This window comes from Schistocerca cancellata, chromosome 5 (assembly GCF_023864275.1).
Source record: "Schistocerca cancellata isolate TAMUIC-IGC-003103 chromosome 5, iqSchCanc2.1, whole genome shotgun sequence".
Taxonomy (NCBI): domain Eukaryota; kingdom Metazoa; phylum Arthropoda; class Insecta; order Orthoptera; family Acrididae; genus Schistocerca; species Schistocerca cancellata.
The window spans coordinates 242,257,436-242,281,080 of record NC_064630.1 but is presented as its reverse complement, the minus strand read 5'-3'; the positions used below and the strand labels follow the sequence as shown (position 1 = coordinate 242,281,080).

At 43.4% G+C, this 23,645-nt stretch overlaps 1 protein-coding gene across 1 annotated transcript in view; it reads left to right on the top strand.

Annotated features, from left to right (window-relative positions):
- The first annotated feature begins 822 nt into the window (after window positions 1-822).
- Window positions 823-23,645, top strand: part of LOC126188203 (endoribonuclease Dicer-like) — a 425,024-nt gene continuing 402,201 nt past the window's right edge. Inside the window, exon 1 of the mRNA XM_049929751.1 lies at window positions 823-928. The gene's annotated coding sequence lies outside the window, so the exon portion shown is untranslated. The remainder of the gene's footprint in view (window positions 929-23,645) is intronic.

Genomic DNA, 23,645 nt, shown 5'->3' with positions numbered 1-23,645 from the left:
CATGTTATTCAATCTTCTTCCAGTCTATAGGAGAGGAATGTGTGCGCAAGCACGCTTGCAAAGTCGCACATATGGGCGCAGTACCTGAGCTCTGTAGGTATCAGTAAGCAAATTGTGAAGATCTACACAGCTTGTTGCCCCCAATTTGATCCCTTTTCGCAATCAGACTCACCCTTTTCGTGATGCTCTTGTGATTCTGCTGGCCAACACGTGCTCTCAGCTCCCCACCCTCTCCTGATGGGCGTGGGAAGAAGCGGAAGGGGACCGCCTGTTGGCTGGTTGGTTGATCTGGTGGAGGGGATCAAACAGCGAGGTTGCCGGTCCTAGCGCTTTAGGGAAGGGGGAGGGGGATGAAATCGGCCGTGCCCTTTCAAAGGAACCATCACGGCATTTGCCTGAAGCGATATAGGAAAATCGCGGAAAATCTAAATCAGGATGGCCGGACGCGGGTTTGAACCGTCGTCCTCCCGAATGCGAGTCCAGTGTGCTAACCGCTGCGCCACCTCGCTCGGTGTACGGCCTGCGAAGATATTATTGCTGCACCGTTACTGTTGTGAACAGGAGGCATCTGGCACGCAACATGCGAGCGCCAGCTGTTCACACATGTCAGGCTGTAGCACAGTGGCTACGAAGTTGGCTGCGAAGGCCCATTCTTAGGTGTGTTCGGTACACTGTGTGTTCAGACACACTTGTACTCTGCCCAGCATTAAAGTTCCTTCGCAGTTCCCCGCCTGCCCTGTTAACCAGTCTGCCCAGCCGGCCAGCCCACGACTCCCGTCATTTGTAGTGAGGGGTGGTCTCACCTTGGTTTCGACACGCGCTGAGGTACTCACCACAGCATTCCTCGAACACCCGACAAGTCGAGCAGTTTTCCAAATGCCCGTGCCGAGCCTCCAGGCCATTCAAATCTGCCCTCGGTTAAACTCAGGTAGGTAACGCGCCTTTCCCATTCTGCAGATCGGCAGCACGCCCACTGATACTACATGCACCGTTTGCGTGTGTCTGACTAGTAGTCATTCCTCCCTAGGTGACGCTGCTATCGCGTGGTCGGGTTTATATCAAAAATGGCTCTGAGCGCTATGGGACTTAACATCTGAGGTCATCAGTCCCCTAGAACTTAGAACTACTTAAACCTAACTAACCTAAGGACATCACACACATCCATGCCCGAAGCAGGATTCGAACCTGCGACCGTAGCAGTCGCGCGGTTCCGGACTGAAGCGCCTAGAACCGCTCGGTCGCACCGGCCGGCACTGGGTTTATATCGATACTAGGTCGGTGATCATAATGTTCCGGCTGATCATATATTATCTTCGCTTTTGTAACACATTCGGGGAGAATTATGTTCTGCAATTTTGAAGTAATGAGTTCCTTCCATTTTGTGAGTTCACTCTGATTTAAAAACGGAAGATGAAATTGCTACTAAAGAAACAATCACCAGTGATATTTGTATTGCTTCTTGAAAGTTGGACGTCTGTGATGCTACTGTGTGCATCCACAAACACTGAGTCTGTGATATTACACTACTGTCCATTAAAATTGCTACACCAAGAAGAAATACAGATGATAAACGGGTATGCATTGGACAAATATATTATACTAGAACTGACATGTGATTACATTTTCACGCAATTTGGGTGCATAGATCCTGAGAAATCTGTACCCACAACAACCACCTCTGGCCGTAATAACGGCCTTGATACGCCTGGGCATTGAGTCAAACAGAGCTTGGATGGCGTGTACAGGTACAGCTGCCCATGCAGCTTCAACACGGTACCACAGTTCATCAAGAGTAGTGACTGGCGTATTGTGATGAGCCAGTGGCTCGGCCACCATTGACCAGACGTTTTCAATTGGTGAGAGATCTGGAGAATGTGCTGGTCAGGGCAGCAGTCGAACATTTTCTGTATCCAGAAAGGCCCGTACAGGACCTGCAACATGCGGTCGTGCATTATCCAGCTGAAATGAAGGGTTTCGCAGGGATAGAATGAAGGATAGAGCCACGGGTCGTAACACATCTGAAATGTAACGTCCACTGTTCAAAGTGCCGTCAGTGCGAACAAGAGAGTACCGAGACGTGTAACCAATGGCACCCCATACCATCACGCCGGGTGATACGCCAGTATGGCGATGACGAATACACGCTTCCATTGTGCGTTCACCGCGCTGTCGCCAAACACGAATGCGACCATCATGATGTTGAAAACAGAACCTGGATTCATCCAAAAAAATTACGTTTTGCCATTCGTGCACCCAGGTTCGTCGTTGAGTACACCATCGCAGGCGCTCCTCTGTGATGCAGCGTCATGGGTAACCGCAGCCATTGTCTCCGAGCGATAGTCCATGCTGCTGCAAACGTCGTCGAACTGTTCGTGCAGATGGTTGTTGTCTTGCAAACGTCCCCATCTGTTGACTCAGCGATCGAAACGTGGCTGCACGATCCGTTACAGCAATGCGGATAAGATGCCCGTCATCTCGACTGCTAGTGATATGAGGCCGTTGGGATCCAGCACGGCGTTCCGTTTTACCCTCCTGAACCCTCCGATTCCATATTCTGCTAACAGTCATTGGATCTCGACCAACGCGAGCAGCAATATCGCGATACGATAAACCGCAATCGCGATTGGCTACAATCCGACCTTTATCAAAGTCGGAAAGGTGATGGTACGCATTTCTCCTCCTTACACGAGGCATCACAACAACGTTTCACCAGGCAACGCGAGTCAACTGCTGTTTGTGTATGAGAAATCGGTTGGAAACTTTCCTTATGTCAGCACGTTGTAGGTGTCGCCACCGGCGCCCACCTTGTGTGAGTGCTCTGAAAAGCTAATCATTTGCATATATCAGCATCTTCTTCCTGTCGGTTAAATTTCGCGTCTGTAACACGTCATCATCGTGGTGTAGCAATTTTAATGACCAGTAGTGTATTATCACGAGTAGTATCGAGCCAGCAGTTGTCTAGGGGTGTCGGGAGTGGTCGGACGCAGGATGCGGTGGAGAGAAACCGCGTGACATAAGAGGTCGCAGCCTGCTGTACTCGTGCTAGTAGTGCCGGAGGAGACTTTGGTATTAATTGAGGATTTTTTGATAATTTGCCTTTTCGCTGCACGTAGTTGTTGGTTGCTTGCGCACAGGAGGAATTTTGTCAGATTTGTATATGGATACCCTCAGAGTAATATTCGTATATTTGTTGTGGCCAGAAGCGTGTTTATTCTTCTAATATTGAGTGTAGACATTGTGGAATAACTAAAAGTTTTTGTATAAAGTTTGTCAGCGTTCATATCATCAATTTTCTGAATATCATAAATTAAAAGTTTTTATTGGTTCCTTTCATTTTTCTTTACATCGTTTATTGTTAGTTCACCAAACCCCTCCTGATCATTCAGCTTCTATGTATAAAAGTGTGGCAGTAGTTGTTGCAATTATCCCATGCATTGCACTCTGCATGGATCTCAATATTGCTTTTTTAAAAACATTTTAACACGTTCGTGATCATGCACTTGCATCGGTAAGCCGAGGTAAGTTGTCTGCTGCTGACAGGAACACTGCAGAACAGTTGTTAGGAGACGTTAAAGGAGATTTTATAACTCGCAAAAAATGGATCAAATGGCTCTGAGCACTATGGGACTTAACTTCTGAGGTCATCAGTCCCCCTAGAACTTAGAACTACTTAAACCTAATTAACCTAAGGACATCACACATATCGATGCCCGAGGCAGGATTCGAACCTGCGACCGTAGCGGTCGAGCAGTTCCAGACTATAGCGCCTAGAACCGCTCGGCCACTCCGGACGACTTAAAACTTGCAGTGAGATGGTTGTGAATTGATTTCTTTATAATTCGTGGGAGGAGTAATTAATTTTTCTGTTCCTATTTCTTTTTTCGTTTTCTATCAGAATTGCCCCCCCCCCCCCCAATGAACCTTAGACCTTGCCGTTGGTGGGGAGGCTTGCGTGCCTCAGCGATACAGATAGCCGTATCGTAGGTGCAACCACAACGGAGGGGTATCTGTTGAGAGGCCAGACAAACGTGTGGTTCCTGAAGAGGGGCAGCAGCCTTTTCAGTAGTTGTAGGGGCAACAGAAAGCAAGGGGAAACTACAGCCGTAATTTTTCCCGAGGGCATGCAGCTTGACTGTATGGTTAATAATGGTGGCGTCCTCTTGGGTAAAATATTCCGGAGGTAAAATAGTCCCCCATTCGGATCTCCGGGCGGGGACTACTCAAGAGGACGTCGTTATCAGGAGAAAGAAAACTGGAGTTCTACGGATCGGAGTGTGGAATGTCAGATCCCTTAATGGGGCAGGTAGGTTACAAAATTTAAAAAGGGAAATGGATAGGTTAAAGTTATATATAGTGGGAATTAGTGAAGTTCGGTGGCAGGAGGGACAAGACTTTTGGTCAGGCGAAACAGGGTTATAAATACAAAGTCAAATAGGGGAAATGCAGGAGTAGGTTTAATAATGAATAAAAAATATGAATGCGGGTAAGCTACTACAAACAGCATAGTGAACGCATTATTGTGGCCAATATAGACACGAAGCCCACGCCTACTACAATAGTACAAGTTTATATGCGAACTAGCTCTGCAGATGACGAAGAAATTGAAGAAATGTATGACGAAATAAAAGAAATTATTCAGATAGTGAAGGGAGACGAAAATTTAATAGTCATGGGTGACTGGAATTCGGTAATAGGAAAAGGGAGAGAAGGAAACGTAGTAGATGAATATGGATTGGGGGTAAGAAATGAAAGAGGAAGCCGCCTGGTAGAATTATGCACAGAGCACAACTTAATCATAGCTAACACTTGGTTCAAGAATCATAAGTCTTGACAAAACTCTACCATCTGATGAGCAATATGTATGAGACAGAAAAATACCCTCAGACTTCAAGAAGAATATAATAATTCCAATCCCAAAGAAAGCAGGTGTTGACAGATGTTAAAATCACCGAACTGTCTGTTTAATAAGTCACGGTTGCAAAATACTACCTCGAATTCTTTACAGACGAATGGAAAAACTTGTAGAAGCCGGCCTAGGGGAAGATCAGTTTGGATTCCGTAGAAATATTGGAACGCGTGAGGCAATGCTGACCTTACGACTTATCCTAGAAGCTAGATTAAGGAAAGGCAAGCCTACGTTTCTAGCATTTGTAGACTTGGAGAAAGCTTTTGACAATGTTGACTGGAATACTGTCTTTCAAATTCTGAAGGTGGCAGGTGTAAAATATAGGGAGCGAAAGGCTATTTACAATTTGTATAGAAACTAAATGGCAGTAATAAGAGTTGAGAGGCGTGCAAGGGAAGCAGTGGTTGGGAAGGGAGTGAGACAGGGTCGTAGCCTCTCCCCGATGTTATTCAATCTGTATATTGAGCAAGTAGTGAAGGAAACAAAAGAAAAATTCGGAGTAGGTATTAAAATCCATGGAGAAGAAATAAAAACTTTGAGGTTCGCCGATGACATTGTAATTCTGTCAGAGACAGCAAACGACTTGGAAGAGCAGTTGAATGGAATGGATAGTGATTGAAAGGAGGATATAAGATGAACATCAACAAAAGCAAAACGAGGATAATGGAATGTAGTCGAATTAAGTCGGGTGATGCTGAGGGTATTAGATTAGGAAATGAGACACTTAAAGTAGTAAAGGAGTTTTGCTATTTGGGGAGCAAAATAACTGATGATGGTCGAAGTAGAGAGGATATAAAATGTAGACTGGCAATGGCAAGGAAAGCGTTTCTGAAGAAGAGAAATTTGTTAACATCGAGTATAGATTTAAGTGTCAGGAAGTCGTTTCTGAAAGTATTTGTATGGAGTGTAGCCATGTATGGAAGTGAAACATGGACAATAAATAGTTTAGACAGGAAGAGAATAGAAGCTTTTGAAATGTGGTGCTACAGAAGAATGCTGAAGATTAGATGGGTAGATCACATAAATAATGAAGAAGTATTGAATAGGATTGGGGAGAAGAGAAGTTTGTGGCACAACTTGACTAGAAGAAGGGATCGGTTGGTAGGACATGTCCTGAGACATCGAGGGATCACCAATTTAGTACTGGAGGGCAGCGTGGAGGGTAGAGGGAGACCAAGAGATGAATACACCAAGCAGCTTCAGAAGGATATTGGTTGTAGTAGGGACTGGGAGATGAAGAAGCTTGCACAGGATAGAATAGCACGGAGGGCTGCATCAAACCAGTCTCAGGACTGAAGACCACAACAACAACAATAACATCAGAATTCCATTATTGTCAGAGACGGAACCTCAAACGGATATTCCCTTACATGTCCTAAAAAAAAAAAAAAAAATACGAACCCGTTTCATTGTTGTCACAAATATTTCACCGTTTTTCCGAATACTCGGCTATTTCCGAGAGAACGGTTAGGCAGGAAACTAAGAGTACAGCTTAAATTGCTGCAGGTAAAACGAGGAGCAGTCACTCTTATGGTCTTGCTTCTCACCAGTTCTTTGCTGTTTATTCGGAATACGTCGCGATTTTCGAGAGTGTGGTTATGTAGGAACTTAAAAGCACAACTTAAATTGCTGCAAATGAAACGAGCAGCAATCATATTTGTAGTCTTATTTGTTACAAATATTTAGCTGCCTTAACATCGCTTTCGTAAATTTGTCGGTCAAGACAAAGGTCGCACCTCAAGGCGAGGGATGTTACGAGACCGCTTATTATATATCTTAAAAGAAAAAATAATGTTATGTTATTTATTTAGCGGAAACACTCTCCTAGTAAATTTGTTTGAAAATACAAAAGAGATATAATGAACAAAATAATGAATTTCGTAGGTTGCCAATTACGTATTATATCTGGTTTTATCGAGCGCCAGGCTCCCTACAAATTACTGTAAATGCAATAGCGTAGTAGTACTCAGCTCTGAAATTATTACTATCACAGAAAATAGACAAGTTTTAATAAAATTATTTCACTGGATTACTTCAATTAATCTCGCCGAATATTTTTACATAATTTCTTCCGCTCCGGCTATCAGACATTGTGCTGTGAAAAAATATTTTTAAATGTACCGCGTAATGGCGGCTAATTGTTAACAGTCAGAGATTACTGTTACTCGCTCCGCAGCAGCTGGAAACATGCTAAATAATTTTCATTAAATATTCTTTTCATAAGATAAATGTGGCGTACGTTCTTGAAATAACACACGGAGATCACTTTATACTAATATAGTCTTACTAGGACACAGTTTACACCATTAAATATTTGCAATTACGTTACGACAGAAACAAATGCTAGCGCAGCACAATAGCTTGCGTACCTTATTCCAGAACGAACAGAACAAAACAGACTAGACAGAAGAATGAGCATTGCATTGTATTTTATACTCTTACAAAGATAATCACATTATAATCTCATACAATAAAAATAATGTATTTTCTGCATTTATCGATATATATATTGTATATTTTTACAGTTAAATCAATGATAAATCAATGTTTGCAATTCATTTTGAGTCACAAACTGTCGGTTTTATTTATGTTTCCCCTTGATAAGGGTAATATTGCAAAAGGGACACTACACGCTTTCCGATTTCAACCTACTGTCAGACGTTCTTCTGACTTTTAGACACTCGTAAATTTAGATGTCCCTTCCATTTTATAACGCTGTTTAGTCAAACCCGTAAATATTTAAACGCTGTCAGACGTTTCAGATGTTATACTAATCATCTAATCAGATATTACTGGGTTCTTTCTCTTTGTAATAGGCATATCTACATTTAAAGAGAGCTGTCACTCGTCTCACCAAGTGCAAATTGTGTCCGAGTCATTCTGCATTTCTTTACAGTCGTCCAAAGACGATATTTACCTGTTGACAAAGCGTCATCAGCCATCAACTAATATTGCTGCTGAGCCAATCAGATACGTCACTTATGTACACTGAGGACAGTAGATTGGTTGTTTCGGGGAAGGAGACCAGACAGCGAGGTCATCGGTCTCATCGGATTAGTGAAGGACGAGGAAGGAAGTCGGCCGTGCCCTTTGAAAGGAACCATCCCGGCATTTGCCTGGAACGATTTAGGGAAATCACGGAAAACCTAAATCAGGATGGCCGGACGCGGGATTGAACCGTCGTCCTCCCGAATGCGAGTCCAGTGTCTAACCACTGCGCCACCTCGCTCGGTCGAGGACAGTAGAGATGATCCTGTTCCGCTTACTTAGAGTACACCCGATGTTGCATACGCTTCAGTTCAATATTTCAGTGCGAGGTATTTGGTTCTGTTTTTCACGCATGCCAATGTTTTAGACGTCAAATCTCCTGAACCATGTGTCGCATACTGATATAATTTTGCACTTGGTGCATGTGGCTACTGTGCTGCGAGTAGCAAGGAAGTAATAAATCAAAACGTAGCGTCTGATGCTGAAGTTTTACTGCATGAATAGCAAAAATCTAGTAAAGGATAAACTTTTTCCTGTTTTTATTTTGTGGGGGATATCGCAGAGAAAAAGCTTCATTAAGGTTTCAAAGTATATGTAAAGTTTGTTGGAAGTCCATGTCTGCTTTCGTTCTCAAATGCTAGACGAATATACTCAGGTATTTGCGTGCCGTCAGATGCGCTGCCTCAAGACAAACACACAGTTTCTGTCTGTAATACTTGTCTTAGTGCGAAAAACGTTCAACATAAGATTTTTTCATTCGGTCAATAAATACGTGAAATCTTGAAAATCAAATTTTTCTTGTCCGTGAAAGACGTTAGATGAACAACCTGCAATTGATTTCAGATTCCGGAATGGATCCTTAGTAATAAAGATTCTTCGACCAACCGCACATCTATAAAGATTTTTGTTCGGTGGTATCTTCATTCATAGTGGTCAGTGTGGTAAAGCGTCAGTGGCATTTCATAAACCTACCCCCATGAACCATGGACCTTGCCGTTGGTGGGCAGGCTTGCGTCCCTCAGCGATACAGATGGCCGTACCGTAGCTGCAACCACAATGGAGGGGTATCTGTTGAGAGACCAGACAAACGTGTGGTTCCTGAAGAGCGGCAGCAGCCTTTTCAGTAGTTGCAGGGGCCACAGTCTGGATGATTGACTGATCTGGCCTTGTAACTAACCAACATGGCCTTGCTGTTCTAGTACTGCGAACAGCTGAAAGCGAGGGGAAACAACAGCCATAATTTTTCCCGAAGGCATGCAGCATTACTGTATGATTAAATGATGATAGTGTCCTCTTGGGTAAAATATTCCGGAGGTAAAATAGTCCCCCATTCGGATCTCCGGGCGGGGACTACTCAGGAGGACGTCGTTATCAGGAGAAAGAAAACTGGCGTTCTACGGATCAGAGCGTGGAATGTCAGATCCCTTAATCGGGCAGGTTGGTTAGAAAATTTAAAAAGGGAAATGGATAGGTTGAAGTTAGATATAGTGGGAATTAGTGAAGTTCGGTGGCAGGAGGAACAATACTTTTGGTCAGGTGAATACAGGGTTATAAATACAAAATCAAATAGGGGTAATGCAGGAGTAGGTTTAATAATGAATAAAAAAATTGGAGTGCGAGTAAGCTACTACCAACAGCATAGTGAACGCATTATTGTGGCCAAGATAGACACGAAGCCCATGCCTACTACAATAGTACAAGTTTATATGCCAACTAGCTCTGCAGATGATAAAGAAATTGATGAAATGTATGATGAGATAAAAGAAATTATTCAGGTAGTCAAGGGAGAAGATAATTTAATAGTCATGGGTGACTGGAATTTGATTGTACGAAAAGGGAGAGAAGGAAACATAGTGTGTGAATATGGATTGGGGGAGAGAAATGAAAGAGGAAGCCGTCTGGTAGAATTTTGCACAGAGCATAACTTAATTATAGCTAACACTTGGTTCAAGAATCATAAAAGAAGGTTGTATATGTGGAAGAATCCTGGAGATACTAGAAGGTATGAGATAGATTATATAATGGTAGGACAGAGATTTAGGAACCAGGTTTTAAACTGTAAGACATTTCCAGGGGCAGAAGTGGACTCTGACCACAATCTATTGGTTATGAACTGTAGATTAAAACTGAAGAAACTGCAAAAAGGTGGGAATTTAAGGAGATGGGACCTGTATAAACTGAAAGAACCAGAGGTTGTAGAGAGCTTCAGGGAGAGCATTAGGGAACGATTGACAAGAATGGGGGAAAGAAATACAGTAGAAGAAGAATGGGTAGCTTTGAGAGACGAAATAGTGAAGGTAGCAGAGGATCAAGTAGGTAAAAAGACGAGGAGTAATAGAAATCCTTGGGTAACAGAAGAGATATTAATTTAATTGATGAAAGGAGAAAATATAAAAATGCAGTAAATGAAGCAGGCAAAAAGGAATACAAACGTCTCAAAAATGAGATCGACAGGAAGTGAAAAATGGCTAAGCAGGGATGGCTAGAGGATCAATGTAGGGATGTAGAGGCTTATCTCACTATGGGTCAGATAGATACTGCCTACAGGAAAATTAAAGAGACCTTTGGAGAAAAGAGAATCACTTGTACGAATATTAAGAGCTCAGATGGAAACCCAGTTCTAAGCAAAGAAGGGAAAGCAGAAAGGTGGAAGGAGCATATAGAGGGTCTATACAAGGGCGATGTACTTGAGGACAATATTATGGAAATGGAACAGAATGTAGATGATGATGAAATAGGAGATATGATACTGCGTGAAGAGTTCGACAGAGCACTGAAAGACCTAAGTCGAAACAAGGCCTCGGGAGTAGACAACATTCCATTAGAACTACTGACAGCCTTAGGAGAGCCAGGCCTAATAAAACTCTACCATCTGGTGAGCAAGATGTATGAAACAGGCGAAATACCCTCAGACTTCAAGAAGAATATAATAATTCCAATCCCAAAGAAAGCAGGTGTGGACAGATGTGAAAATTACCGAACTATCAGTTTAATAAGCCATGGCTACGAAATACTGACACGAATTCTCTACAGACGAATGAAAAAACTGGTAGAGGCCGACCACGGGGAAGATCAGTTTGGATTCCGTAGAAATGTTGGAACACGTGGGGCAATACTGACCCTACGACTTATCTTAGAAAATAGATTAAGGAAAGGCAAACCTACGTTTCTAGCATTTGTAGACTTAGAGAAAGCTTTTGACAATGTTGACTGGAATACTGTCTTTCAAATTCTGAAGGTGGCAGGGGTAAAATACAGTGAGCGAAAGGCTATTTACAATTTGTACAGAAACCAGATGGCAGTTATGAGTCGAGGGGCATGAAAGGGAAGCAGGGGTTGGGAAGGGAGTGAGACAGGGTTGTAGCCTGTCCCTGATGTTATTCAATCTGTATGTTGAGCAAGCAGTAAAGGAAACAAAATAAAAATTCGGAGTTGGAATTAAAATCCATGGAGAAGAAATAAATCTTGGAGGTTAGCCGATGACATTGTAATTCTGTCAGAGACAGCAAAGGACTTGGAAGAGCAGTTGAACGGAATGGATAGTGTCTTGAAAGGAGGATATAAGATGAACATCAACAGAAGCAAAACTAGAATAACGGAATGTAGTCGAATTAAGTCGTGTGATGCTGAGGGAATTAGATTAGGAAATGAGACGCTTAAAGTAGTAAAGGAGTTTTGCTACTTGGGGAGCAAAATAACTGATGATGGTCGAAGTAGAGAGGATATCAAATGTAGACTGGCAATGGGAAGGAAAGCTTCTGAAGAAGAGAAATTTGTTAACACTTAGTGTCAGGAAGTCGTTTCTGAAAGTATTTGTATGGAGTGTAGCCATGTATGGAAGTCGTGGACGATAAATAGTTTGGACAAGAAGAGAGTAGAAGCTTTTGAAATGTGGTGCTACAGAAGAATGCTGAAGATTAGATGAGTAGGTCAAATAACTAATGAGGAGGTATTGAATAGAATTGGGGTGAAGAGGATTTTGTGGCACATCTTGACAAGAAGAAGGGACCGGTTGGTAGGACATGTTCTGAGGCATCAAGGGATCACAAATTTAGCATTGGAGGGCAGCGTGGAGGGTAAAAATCGTAGAGGGAGACCAAGAGATGAATACACTAAGCAGATTCAGAAGGATGTAGGTTGCAGTAAGTACTGGGAGATGAAGAAGCTTGCACAGGATAGAGTAGCATGGAGAGCTGCATCAAACGAGTCTCAGGACTGAAGACAACAACAACAACAACAACAACAACAACAACAACAAGATGGAATCCACTTGATCATCTGCATATAATGTCTGCTACATATAAAGTGTGAATAAAGTAAACATGCATTATCTCAAACGGGTGGTTTTTTTCTCATAAACCTTTACTAATTCTCTGAAAGAAGTTTCTTTACCTCCTTGAAACGAAATTTTTTCCGGTTAGGAACATGCCCTACGATCCCGTAACAGGCGGATGTCAAGAGAGACAGTAAATGGAAAGCTCCGTAACGATTTAAACGTAATGATTTAGGTAAAGACAATATTTGTGAGGAAGATTTAAGAAGCATCCGAAGAGTATGAATGTGTTCGCAAAAATGAAGTTTTTTCGTGAACAGGTGTACTGCGTCAATATGGCCACTTAATAAGAGATCCTTGTGAATAAGCTCCTAACTTGAACTAAATCTATTACAGAATCTGCTCAAGTACAATATATGATTTCTGACGTGCATGGAAATAATATAGTTAGAGCACTTAACACTGCCTGCAGGTGCCCCCTATAGTTCTGCGACATTTTTGAATACTCGGAGGTGTGTCATCGTTCAGATAATATATCTTATCTCTTTTGTGTCTGGTATTAGATAAAACTTATCCTGACTTTCTTATTCTTAGTTGAATGCTCTTCAAACTTTTGATAAACATTTTGAGTACAGGGCTCTCATGATCAGTGTACTGGCAGACGCCGAGCCGTCCGAACGCGTCAGCAGCAGCAGCATTTGTCTGATACACAGTAATTTAGCTTAGTTTCTGTTTTTTTCACATTCTTCTGCAAAGGAGTGAACTGTACCTGTGTATTTTACTGTGTGGGCTTGTGGTTAGCAAATTACTGTAAGTTTTTGTTTTTGCGTGCGTATACTTGTATAAGGTGGCTTCCTAGTGTAATTTTCCCGCCTTCTGACCGCCACGTCACGCCAATAAGTTTGAATCTCGTGCTGGTTCATTGCATATAGTTTAGCCCAGTGCATTCTAATTTGCATACGTACCTCGTGCAGCAGCTTTCGGGTGAAGCAGAGTTTCTAGTAACATATAACTGTAGATAAATCCACTTCAGTAGAGAAATTTATTTCTGTTTAAGGGTTCGCCGTCTCAGGGCATAGTGAAAAATCCGCAGAGCAGTTTTTAGTGTTTCTTTATTCTCCTCGTCATATTTTGTGTACATTCCAAACTCAGTAGCGCCATTTCAGCTCTTATACCTATTTTTACACACTGCGATATGGCTAGGAACTGTGCTTGTTGTGAGCGGACACAAGGAGAATTGGCTACTGTTCGTAAACACCTGGAAGCAGCGTTGGCTATCGTCGTCATGTTTCTGGGTAATGTTCAAAGTTGCGGCGGCATCGGGGCGCTGGGGACGAGACCTGCGACACCTTTGGAGTCCCCTGGTGACCAGGATGTCGCTGCATCTTCTGCTTCGCAACATCCGACCGGTCCGTCCTCACTCGAGAGGACGGCAGGCAGTGGTGGGTTCGCGTGTCACTGGAGGGAAGACGAAAGAGGATGCAGGTCGCGCGGCTCGCTCCCTACGTCTTAGCAACACGTACGAGGTGCTACCCAGTGTTGATGATAACTCTGGGCCAGCCCGAGATGCCTCTCCTGTAGGGCCAGCAGCCGATTTTCCAGCCCAGTCCGGACTAGTGCAGAGGGTGGGTATGGTTGTCATTGGGAACTCCAGTGTTTAGCGAGTGATGGAGCCCCTCAGGAAAACAGCAGGCAAGGCGGGAAAGAATGCCAGCGTGCACTCGGTATGATTCCCTGGCGGTCTCGTGCGTGATGTGGAAGAGGCCCTGGGCGCATTGGGTGCAACCGGCTGCATACAGTGGCACATGACGGCACGAATCACGCCTGCTGCTTGGGTTCTGAGGGCATTTCGGCTCCTTTCGGCGGATGGCTGATTTGGTGAAGGCAACTAGCATCGCACGGGAAGCGCAATCTAAGCTGTATGTTTGCAGCATCGTTCCCAGAGTTGATCGCGGTTCTCGAGTTGGAGCAGAGTGGAAGGTTTAAACCAGAAGCTTAGACAACTGTGCGACGGTATCGAATGTGAATTTGTCGACCTCCATTACCAGGTACAGAATTGCAGGTTACACTTAATAGATTAGGCGTGCACTACGCGCAGGAAGTGGCTACTAGGGTAGCGGAGTGCGTATGGCGTGCACATGGGGCTTTTTTAGGTTAGACAAACCCTTCCTTGGGATCAAAGACGATTTGCGTGATAAATTAGGCACAATTTTCTCAGAGAACGTTCGTCGTTGCAGATCAGAGATAGCAAAGCTTAATATGATTTTAGAAAAATGCAGGAGCAACCAAGCGAAGGTCCCAGAATTAGTATCGCTTGCTGAAGTTTATAAAGCAAGCACGAATAGTATTAGGAACAGAAAGTTGGTTGAAACCTGACGTTAATGGCAACGAAATCCTATTCAGATTGGAATATTTATCGTAAGGATAGGTTCCCCCTATGAACCATGGACCTTGCCGTTGCTGGGGAGGCTTGCGTGCCTCAGCGATACAGATAGCCGTACCATAGGTGCAACCACAACGAAGGGGTATCTGTTGAGAGGCCAGACAAACGTGTGGTTCCTGAAGAGAGGCAGCAGCCTTTTCAGTAGTTGCAGGGGCAACAGAAAGCAAGGGGAAACTACAGCCGTAATTTTTCCCGAGGGCATGCAGCTTTACTGTATGGTTAAATGATGATGGCGTCCTCTTGGGTAAAATATTCCGGAGGTAAAATAGTCCCCCATTCGGATCTCCGGGCAGGGACTACTCAGGAGGACGTCGTTATCAGGAGAAAGAAAACTAGCGTTTTACAGATCGAAGCGTGGAATGTCACATCCCTTAATCGGGGAGATAGGTTAGAAAATTTAAAAAGGGAAATGGATTGGTTGAAGTTAGATATAGTGGGAATTAGTGAAGTTCGGTGGCAGGAGGAACAAGACTTCTGGTCAGGTGAATACAGGGTTATAAATACAAAATCAAATAGGGGTAATGCAGTAGTAGGTTTAATAATCAATAGGAAAATAGGAATGCGGGTAAGCTACTACGAACAGCATAGTGAACGCATTATTGTGCCCAAGATAGATACGACGCCCATGCGTGCTACAGTAGTACTAGCTCCGTAGATAACGAAGAGATTGATGAAATGTATGATGAGATAAAATGAGACGAAAATTTAACTGTCATGGGTGACTGGAATTCGATAGTGGGAAAAGGGAGAGAAGGAAACGTAGTAGGTGAGTATGGATTGGGGGTAAGAAATGAAAGAGGAAGCCGCCTGGTAGAATTATGCACAGAGTATAACTTAATCATAGCTAAAACTTGGTTCAAGAATCATGAAAGAAGGTTGTATACATGGAAGAGTCCTGGAGATACTAGAAGGTATCGCATAGATTATATAATGGTAAGACAGAGATTTAAGAACCAGGTTTTAAATTGTAAGACATTTCCAGGGGCAGATGTGGACTCTGACCACAATCTATTGGTTATGAGTTGTAGATTAAAACTGAAGAAACTGCAAAAAGGTGGGAATTTAAGGAGATGGGACCTGGATAAACTGAAAGAACCAGAGGTTGTAGAGAGCTTCAGGGAGAGCATTAGGAAACGGTTGACAAGAATGGGGGAAAGAAATACAGTAGAAGAAGAATGGGTAGCTTTGAGAGACGAAACAGTGAAGGTAGCAGAGGATCAAGTAGGTAAAAAGACGAGGAGTAATAGAAATCCTTGGGTAACAGAAGAGATATTAATTTAATTGATGAAAGGAGAAAATATAAAAATGCAGTAAATGAAGCAGGCAAAAAGGAATACAAACGTCTCAAAAATGAGATCGACAGGAAGTGCAGAATGGCTAAGCAGGGATGGCTAGAGGACAAATGTAAGGATGTAGAGGCTTATCTCACTAGGGGTAAGATGGAAATCCAGTTCTAAGCAAAGTTGGGAAAGCAGAAAGGTGGAAGGAGTATATAGAGGGTCTATACAAGGGCGATGAACTTGAGGACAATATTATGGAAATGGAAGAGAATGTAGATGAAGATGAAATAGGAGATATGATACTGCGTGAAGAGTTCGACAGAGCACTGAAAGACCTAAGTCGAAACAAGGCCCCGGGAGTAGACAACATTTCATTAGAACTACTGACTGCCTTAGGAGAGCCAGGCCTAATAAAACTCTACCATCTAGTGAGCAAGATGTATGAGACAGGCGAAATACCCTCAGACTTCAAGAGGAATATAATAATTCCAGTCCCAAAGAAAGCAGGTTTTGACATATGTGAAAATTACAGAACTATCAGTTTAATAAGCCATGGCTACAAAATACTGACACGAATTCTTTACAGACGAATGAAAAAACTGGTAGAAGCCGACCACGGGGTAGATCAGTTTGGATTCCGTAGAAATGTTGGAACACGTGAGGCAATACAGACCCTACGACTTATCTTAGAAAATAGATTAAGGAAAGGCAAACCTACATTTCTAGCATTTGTAGACTTAGAGAAAGCTTTTGACAATGTTGACTGGAATACTGTCTTTCAAATTCTGAAGGTGGCAAGGGTAAAATATAGGGAGCGAAAGGCTATTTACAATTTGTACAGAAACCAGATGGCAGTTATAAGAATCGGGGGCAGGAAAGTGAGGAAGTGGTTGGGAAGGGAGTGAGACAGGGTTGTAGCCTATCCCCGATGTTATTCAATCTGTATGTTGAGCAAGCAGTAAAGGAAACAAAAGAAAAATTCGGAGTTGGAATTAAAATCCATGGAGAAGAAATAAATCTTGGAGGTTAGCCGATGACATTGTAATTCTGTCAGAGACAGCAAAGGACCTGGAAGAGCTGCTGAACGGAATGGACCGTGTCTTGAAAGGATGATATAAGATGAACATCAACAGAAGCAAATCTAGAATAACGGAATGTAGTCGAATTAAATCGGGTGATGCTGCCGTAATTAGATTAGGAAATGAGACACTTAAAGTAACAAAGTAGTTTTGCTATTTGGGGAGCAAAATAACTGGTGATGGTCGAAGTAGAGAGGATATAAAATCTAGTCTGGCAGTGGCAAGGGAAGCGTTTCTGAAGAAGAGAAATTTGTTAACATCGAGTATAGATTTAAGTGTCAGAAAGTCATTTCTGAAAGTATTTGTATGGAATGTAGCCACGTATGGAAGTGAAATATGGACGATAAATAGTTTAGACAAGAAGAGAATAGAAGCTTTCGAAATGTGGTGCTACAGAAGAATGCTGAAGATTAGATGGGTAGATCACATAACTAATGAGGAGGTATTGAACAGAATTGGAGAGGAGAGAAATTTGTGGCACAACTTTACTAGAAGAAGGGATAGGTTGGTAGGGCATATTCTGAGGCATCAAGGGATCACCAATTTAGTATTGGAGGGTAGCGGGGAGGATAAAAATCGTAGAGGGAGACCAAGAGATGAATACACCAAGCAGATTCAGAAGGATGTAGGTTGCAGTAGGTACTGGGAGATGAAGAAGCTTGCACAGGCTAGAGTAGCATGGAGAGCTGCATCATACGAAGAGAGCTGCATCATACTGAAGACCACAACAACAACAAGGATATGTTAGTCGCCAATGTTGGTGGTGTATTTATTGCAGTAAAGAATTCGATAAAATCTAGCGCGGTTATCTTTGATTCCGATTGTGAATTAATCTGGGTGAAGTCAAGCCGGATGCTTTTATAGACAGCCTGGGTCAGGAGCTACAGTGGTAGAGCGCTTCAGACAGAACTTGCAGAATATCGTTAGTAATTTTCCTGTTTATGCAGTTTTAATAAGGGGTGATTCAGCTTGCCAGGTATAGACAGGGGGTGTCATGCGATAAAAATTGGTGCCAGAGACAGCGATTCATGTGATATCTTGTCCGAAAATTACTTCGAGCAGATAGAAAACCAACACGTTAGAGTAACGTCTTAGACCTCCTGGCAACAAACAGACCTGAACTTATTGAATCAGTGAACGCAGAGGAAGGTATCAGTGTCCATAAGGCTGAGATAGCGTCTATGACAACGGGTCTGACAAAGAATGTTAAGAACGGTAGGAAGATATTTTGGCTTAGCAAGAGTCACAGATACAAATGTCAGAGTATCTGAGCAGTAAGCATCAAATATTTGGTGATGAGGACGAAGATGTCGAAAACAAATGGGAAAAATTCAAAGGAATCGTGTAATATGCCCAAGACAAATATGTTCCGAGTAAAACGTCAGATTGGCAGATATTGCCATAACCGATCGCGGAATAGAAGAACAACTACAATCGAGAATGAGATTTTCACTCTGCAGCGGAGTGTGTGCTGATGTGAAACTTCCTGGCAGATTATGGTTCAAATGGCCCTGAGCACTACGGGACTTAACATCTGAGGTCATCAGTCCCCTAGACTTAGAACTACTTAAATCTTACTAACCTAAAGGCAGCACACACATCCATGTCCGAGACAGGATTCGAACCTGCGACCGTAGCAGCAGCGCGGCTCCGGACTGACGCGCCTAGAACCGCTCGCCTGGCAGATTAAAACTGTGTGCCGGACCGAGACTCGACCTCGGGACCTTTGCCTTTCGCGGGCAAGTGCTCTACCATCTGAGCTACCCATGCACGACTCACGCCCCGTCCTCACAGCTTTACTTCTGCCATACTTCGTCTCCTACCTTCCTAACTTTACAGAAGCTCTCCTGCGAACCTCGCAGAACTAGCACTCCTGAAAGAAAGGATATTACGGAGACATGGCTTAGCCACAGCCTGGGGGATGTTTCCAGAATGAGATTTTCACTCTGCAACGGAGTGAGCGCTGATATGAAACTTCCTGGCAGATTAAAACTGTGTGCCGGACCGAGACTCGAACTCGGGACCTTTGCCTTTCGCTGGGAAGTGCTCTACCACCTGAGCTACCCAAGCACGATTCACGCCCCGTCCTCACAGCTTTACTTCTGCCAGTACCTCGTCTCCTTTCTTTCGGGAGTGCTAGTTCTGTAAGGTTCGCAGGAGAGCTTCTGTAAAGTTAGGAAGGTAGGAGACGAAGTACCGGCAGAAGTAAAGCTGTGAGGACGGGGCGTTAGTCGTGCATGGGTAGCTCAGATGGTAGAGCACTTACCCGCGAAAGGCAAACGTCTCGAGTCCGAGTCTCGGTCCGGCACACAGTTTTACTCTGCCAGCAAGTTTCAACTACAATCGCTTAGTAGTGGAAAGGCGACATGACCAGATGAGATACCTATAAGATTCTACAAAGATTATGCGAAAGAACTTGCTCCCCTTCTAGGAGTAGTAAACTGGAAGAAAGCGCAAGACATTCCTGTTTTTACGAAGAGCCGTAGGATAGATGCACACAGTCATAGACCTGTATCGTTGACGTCAATCTGTTATAGAATTATGGAACATGTTTTATGCTCAAGAATTATGACGTTCTTGGAGAAGGAAAAGGAAAATCTCCTCTCTAAAAATCAACATGGATTCCGCAAACAGAGATCCTGCGAAACTCATCTCGCTCTGTACCTCCAAGAGATTCACAGTGCTGTAGACTATGGCGCTCAAGTTGATGCCGTGTTCTTTGACTTCAGGAAGGCATTTGACGCCGTCCCGCACTCCCGTTTAGTGAAAAAAAACGAGCTTATCGAGTATGGGACAATATTTGTAACTGGATTCAAGACGTCCTTGCAGACAGAACTCAACACTTCGCTCTTAAAGGAACAAAATCGACAGATGTAAAGGTGATTTCGGGTGTATCTCAACGAAGTGTGATAGGACCGTTACTGTTTACAATATGTATAAATGATCTAGTGGTAAGCATCGGATGCTCTCTAAGGCTGTTTGCAGATGATGCGGTTGTCTATAGAAACGCCAGAAGACAGTAACGATTTGCAGAATGACCGTCAGAGAATTAATGAATACTGTAGGCTCCGGCAGTTGACCCTGAACGTAAATAAATGTAGCACACTGCGCTTACATAAGAAAAGAAATACACTATTGCATAGCTACACTATTGATGACAAACCGCTTGAAACAGTATCTGCTGTAAAATATTTAGGAGTAACTATTCGGAGCGACCTTAAGTGGAATGACCGTATAAAACAAATAGTGGGAAAAGAAGATGCCACACTCAGATTCACAGCAAGAATCTTAAGAAAATGTAACTCGCCCACGAAGGAAGTGACTTATAAGACGCTTGTTGGAGCCATTCTTGAGTATTGTTGTTCTATCTGACATCCCTACCACATAGGACTGACAGACCAGATAGAGAAGATCCAACGAAGAACGGCACGTTTTGTCACGGGATCGTTTAGTCAGCTCGAGAGCGTTACGGAGAAGCTTAACAAACTCCTTTGGCAGACGTTACAAGAGAGGCGTTGTGCGTCACAGAGAGATTTACTATTGAAATTTTGAGAGTGCTTTTTTCGGAAAGAATCGGACAGCATATTACTTCCCCTTCATTCGCCTCGTGCAATGACCCTGAGAAGAAAATTCGAGAAATTAGAGTCAACACAGGGTTGGAGGGCTCAGTTAGTGTACAGAAAGTACACTCCGCCACACACCATTAGGTGGCTTGCGGTGGATGATGTAGATGTAGATATAGATGTAGATGTAGATGTAGGTGGTCCATGAGGGCTTCCTGGTGACAATTCTTAACCCACTGTCAGCAGTACCTAGCTCCCACTTAGAGACTAAAGTCCTCTACACAACTCCAGGTATCCGTGATAGGTTTGTCTGTGCGGTTCAGTCGCCAACGTCGTTTTATACCCCAGCAGAGTCTCTAAGTGCTCCCATTCTCAAATACTGAATGACTATAAAGTATTGGTTTTCGTGCGTTGTGGGCTACAACACGTTTTCACCGCTACCCGCGCCCCTTTTAATAGGCGTATGGTTCTTACCTCCACAGTGATTCTTTCTAGACAGTAAGTGATATGTGTACCAAGTCTGGTTAAAATCGGTCCAGTGGTTTAGGAGCAGATGTGGAACATACATACAACATCAGTGTCAGTTTTTTAGAATTTGTATGGATTTCACTTGAACGGATTCGTTAAACGCCACACATTCATCCTTTCAATTGGCAGTATCCTACAGGTTTGCATACTTATGTTACATCTTTTTAAAGAGAGGAGAGAAGCTGCTGTCTCTCGCTCCTGGTTTGGAAGCGAAATGCTTACAAATCTCCTTTGTTGCGGTTAGGTCGCTCAGAAAGGCGAAAGAACGGACTGTTAGTAATGTACAGTTCCGATGTTAACAGTGTGATGGCCCATCTTAGGCAAATATCATCACGGAAAGGAAACGAACCGAATGTGTACTCGGTGTGTACCCCGGGAGGGATTGACCGTCAAGTTGAAAAAAACTATCCCAGGTGCAACTGACAGCGCAGAATGGAATCAGCTGAAGATCATCGCCTACTGCATCTGTCGCTAGGGTTCAAAGACAATTCCCAGCTCTTTCCGGAGACTGGCGGAATTGGTGAAGATTGCTACCCTTCGTGAGATCTGTTCACAGCTGTCGATTTTCAGGGTCCCTCTCGTCAGAAACCGGGCGGAGAGTCTAAACCAGAGGTTGCACAGCGTCTGCAACAAGCGGGGTCTACTGTAGAGTGCTCGACCAAAGCTACTCTGTAGAGGCTTGTAATTTATTTTCTTTTGTTTTCTTTTTAGGTGAAACTCCGACATCTCCAACATCAGATGACCCCAGTATTTCAACGGACCCAATAGCGAAGGCGTAAGTCTTTCGTAGGAAGCAGGTGCCGACCCATCACACCCGAAACTGGGACTTTATTGAAATTCGGAGCAAAGAACAGGTGGATTTTCAGCAATGTGTTGATCGTAAATATCGCTGCCGTCGGCCGTGACGACGTCTATACAATAAGATGTTTCAACAGGTCACCAGATTCAGAGACGTCAGTCACTGAGTCATTCACTACTAGCCTAAACTAGGTGGCACAGAAATACTCCGAGCATACGGCATCAGCATAACAGTCCCAGCATCGACTTGGAAAACTACGCGTACATTTTCGGCAGTAAGGACAAACAATCTTGCGAATAAATACTGCAAACTTTATTTGGCAACAGTCTCGAACCAACTAATTTGATAACCCATACCCGAAATATTCTACAGCTCCTGATTATAAACATACCGAAACTTTTAGAAAGTGCCACCAGTGAGAGAGGGATTAGCAACCATGATACAACTACGTTAAGAATGGCCATCAATGGCAATATAGTCATCAAGAAAGCTAGGAGAATATTTGTGTTTAGTCAAACTTATTTAAAAGACGAATTGAGGACATTATGTCCACTAGAAAATGGATAAAGCCGAAGGTCCTTATAAACCACTGTCTGTATAAGTACGTTTCAAGTAAAACATTAAAAGACGGCAAAGACCCACCATGGTCTAATGGTAACATATGCAGAATCGTGCAAAACAGACTACTACAGTCTCCCAACAAAACAGGCAGTAGGAACGTGACAGAGAAAAGTTAATAGCAGTTCGTGTTTGCGTGACGCCTACAATAAATTTCGCAGCCTGGCGAAAGTTTTTTCAGAAATCCCAGGAAGTTCCAGCGATAAGTAAAAAAAAAATGGTTCAAATGGCTCTGAGCACTATGGGACTCAACTGCTGTGGTCATAAGTCCCCTAGAACTTAGAACTACTTAAACGTAACTAACCTAAGGACAGCACACAACACCCAGCCATCACGAGGCAGAGAAAATCCCTGACCCCGCCGGGAATCGAACCCGGGAACCCGGGCGTGGGAAGCGAGAACGCTACCGCACGACCACGAGATGCGATAAGTAAAGCCGATGCACGAATTCAAACCTGAAGACAACAGACAGAAAGCAGAAATATTAAATTCCGGGTTTAAATTGTATTTCCGCATGTGGATGCTGCAGTGTCAGCGTTTAATTGCCGCACAGACTCACAAGTGAGAGATATTGATGTAAGCCCCCCCCCCCCCCGGTATAGAAAAATAATTAAGAGTACATAAAGCTACCAAGACATCAGGCCTGGAGAAATTCCAGTTGAATCTGAATACGCAGCGATATTAGATCCTTTCCCAGACGATGTACAGAAAGATTCTGTAAAATGTAGACACACTCTCAAAGTCAATATTAATGGAACAAAATGGCATACCTTTACAATTTTTGCACAGGGGGAAGGTTATTTTATATGTTGTAAGTGACCCCCATTAGCAGCTATTTGATGTCGCTGAACTGTTGACCGAACCACGGCTGTTAGTGTTGTCGGGGTGACAGCAGCACAGGACGCCTCGATGGTTTCGGTGAGGCCTGGCACGAAGTCAGCGTTCGAAAACATCACAAAGGCGTTCTATAGGATTCAGGTCAGGACTCAGTGCAGGCCAGTCGATTACAGGGATGTTATTGTCGTGTAACCACTCCGCCACAGGTCGTGCATTATGAACAGGTGCTCGATAGTGTTGAAAATTGCAGTCGCCATCCCCTAATTGCTCTTCAACAGTGGGAAGCAAGAAGGTGCTTAAGACATCAATGTAGGCCTGTGCTGTGATAGTG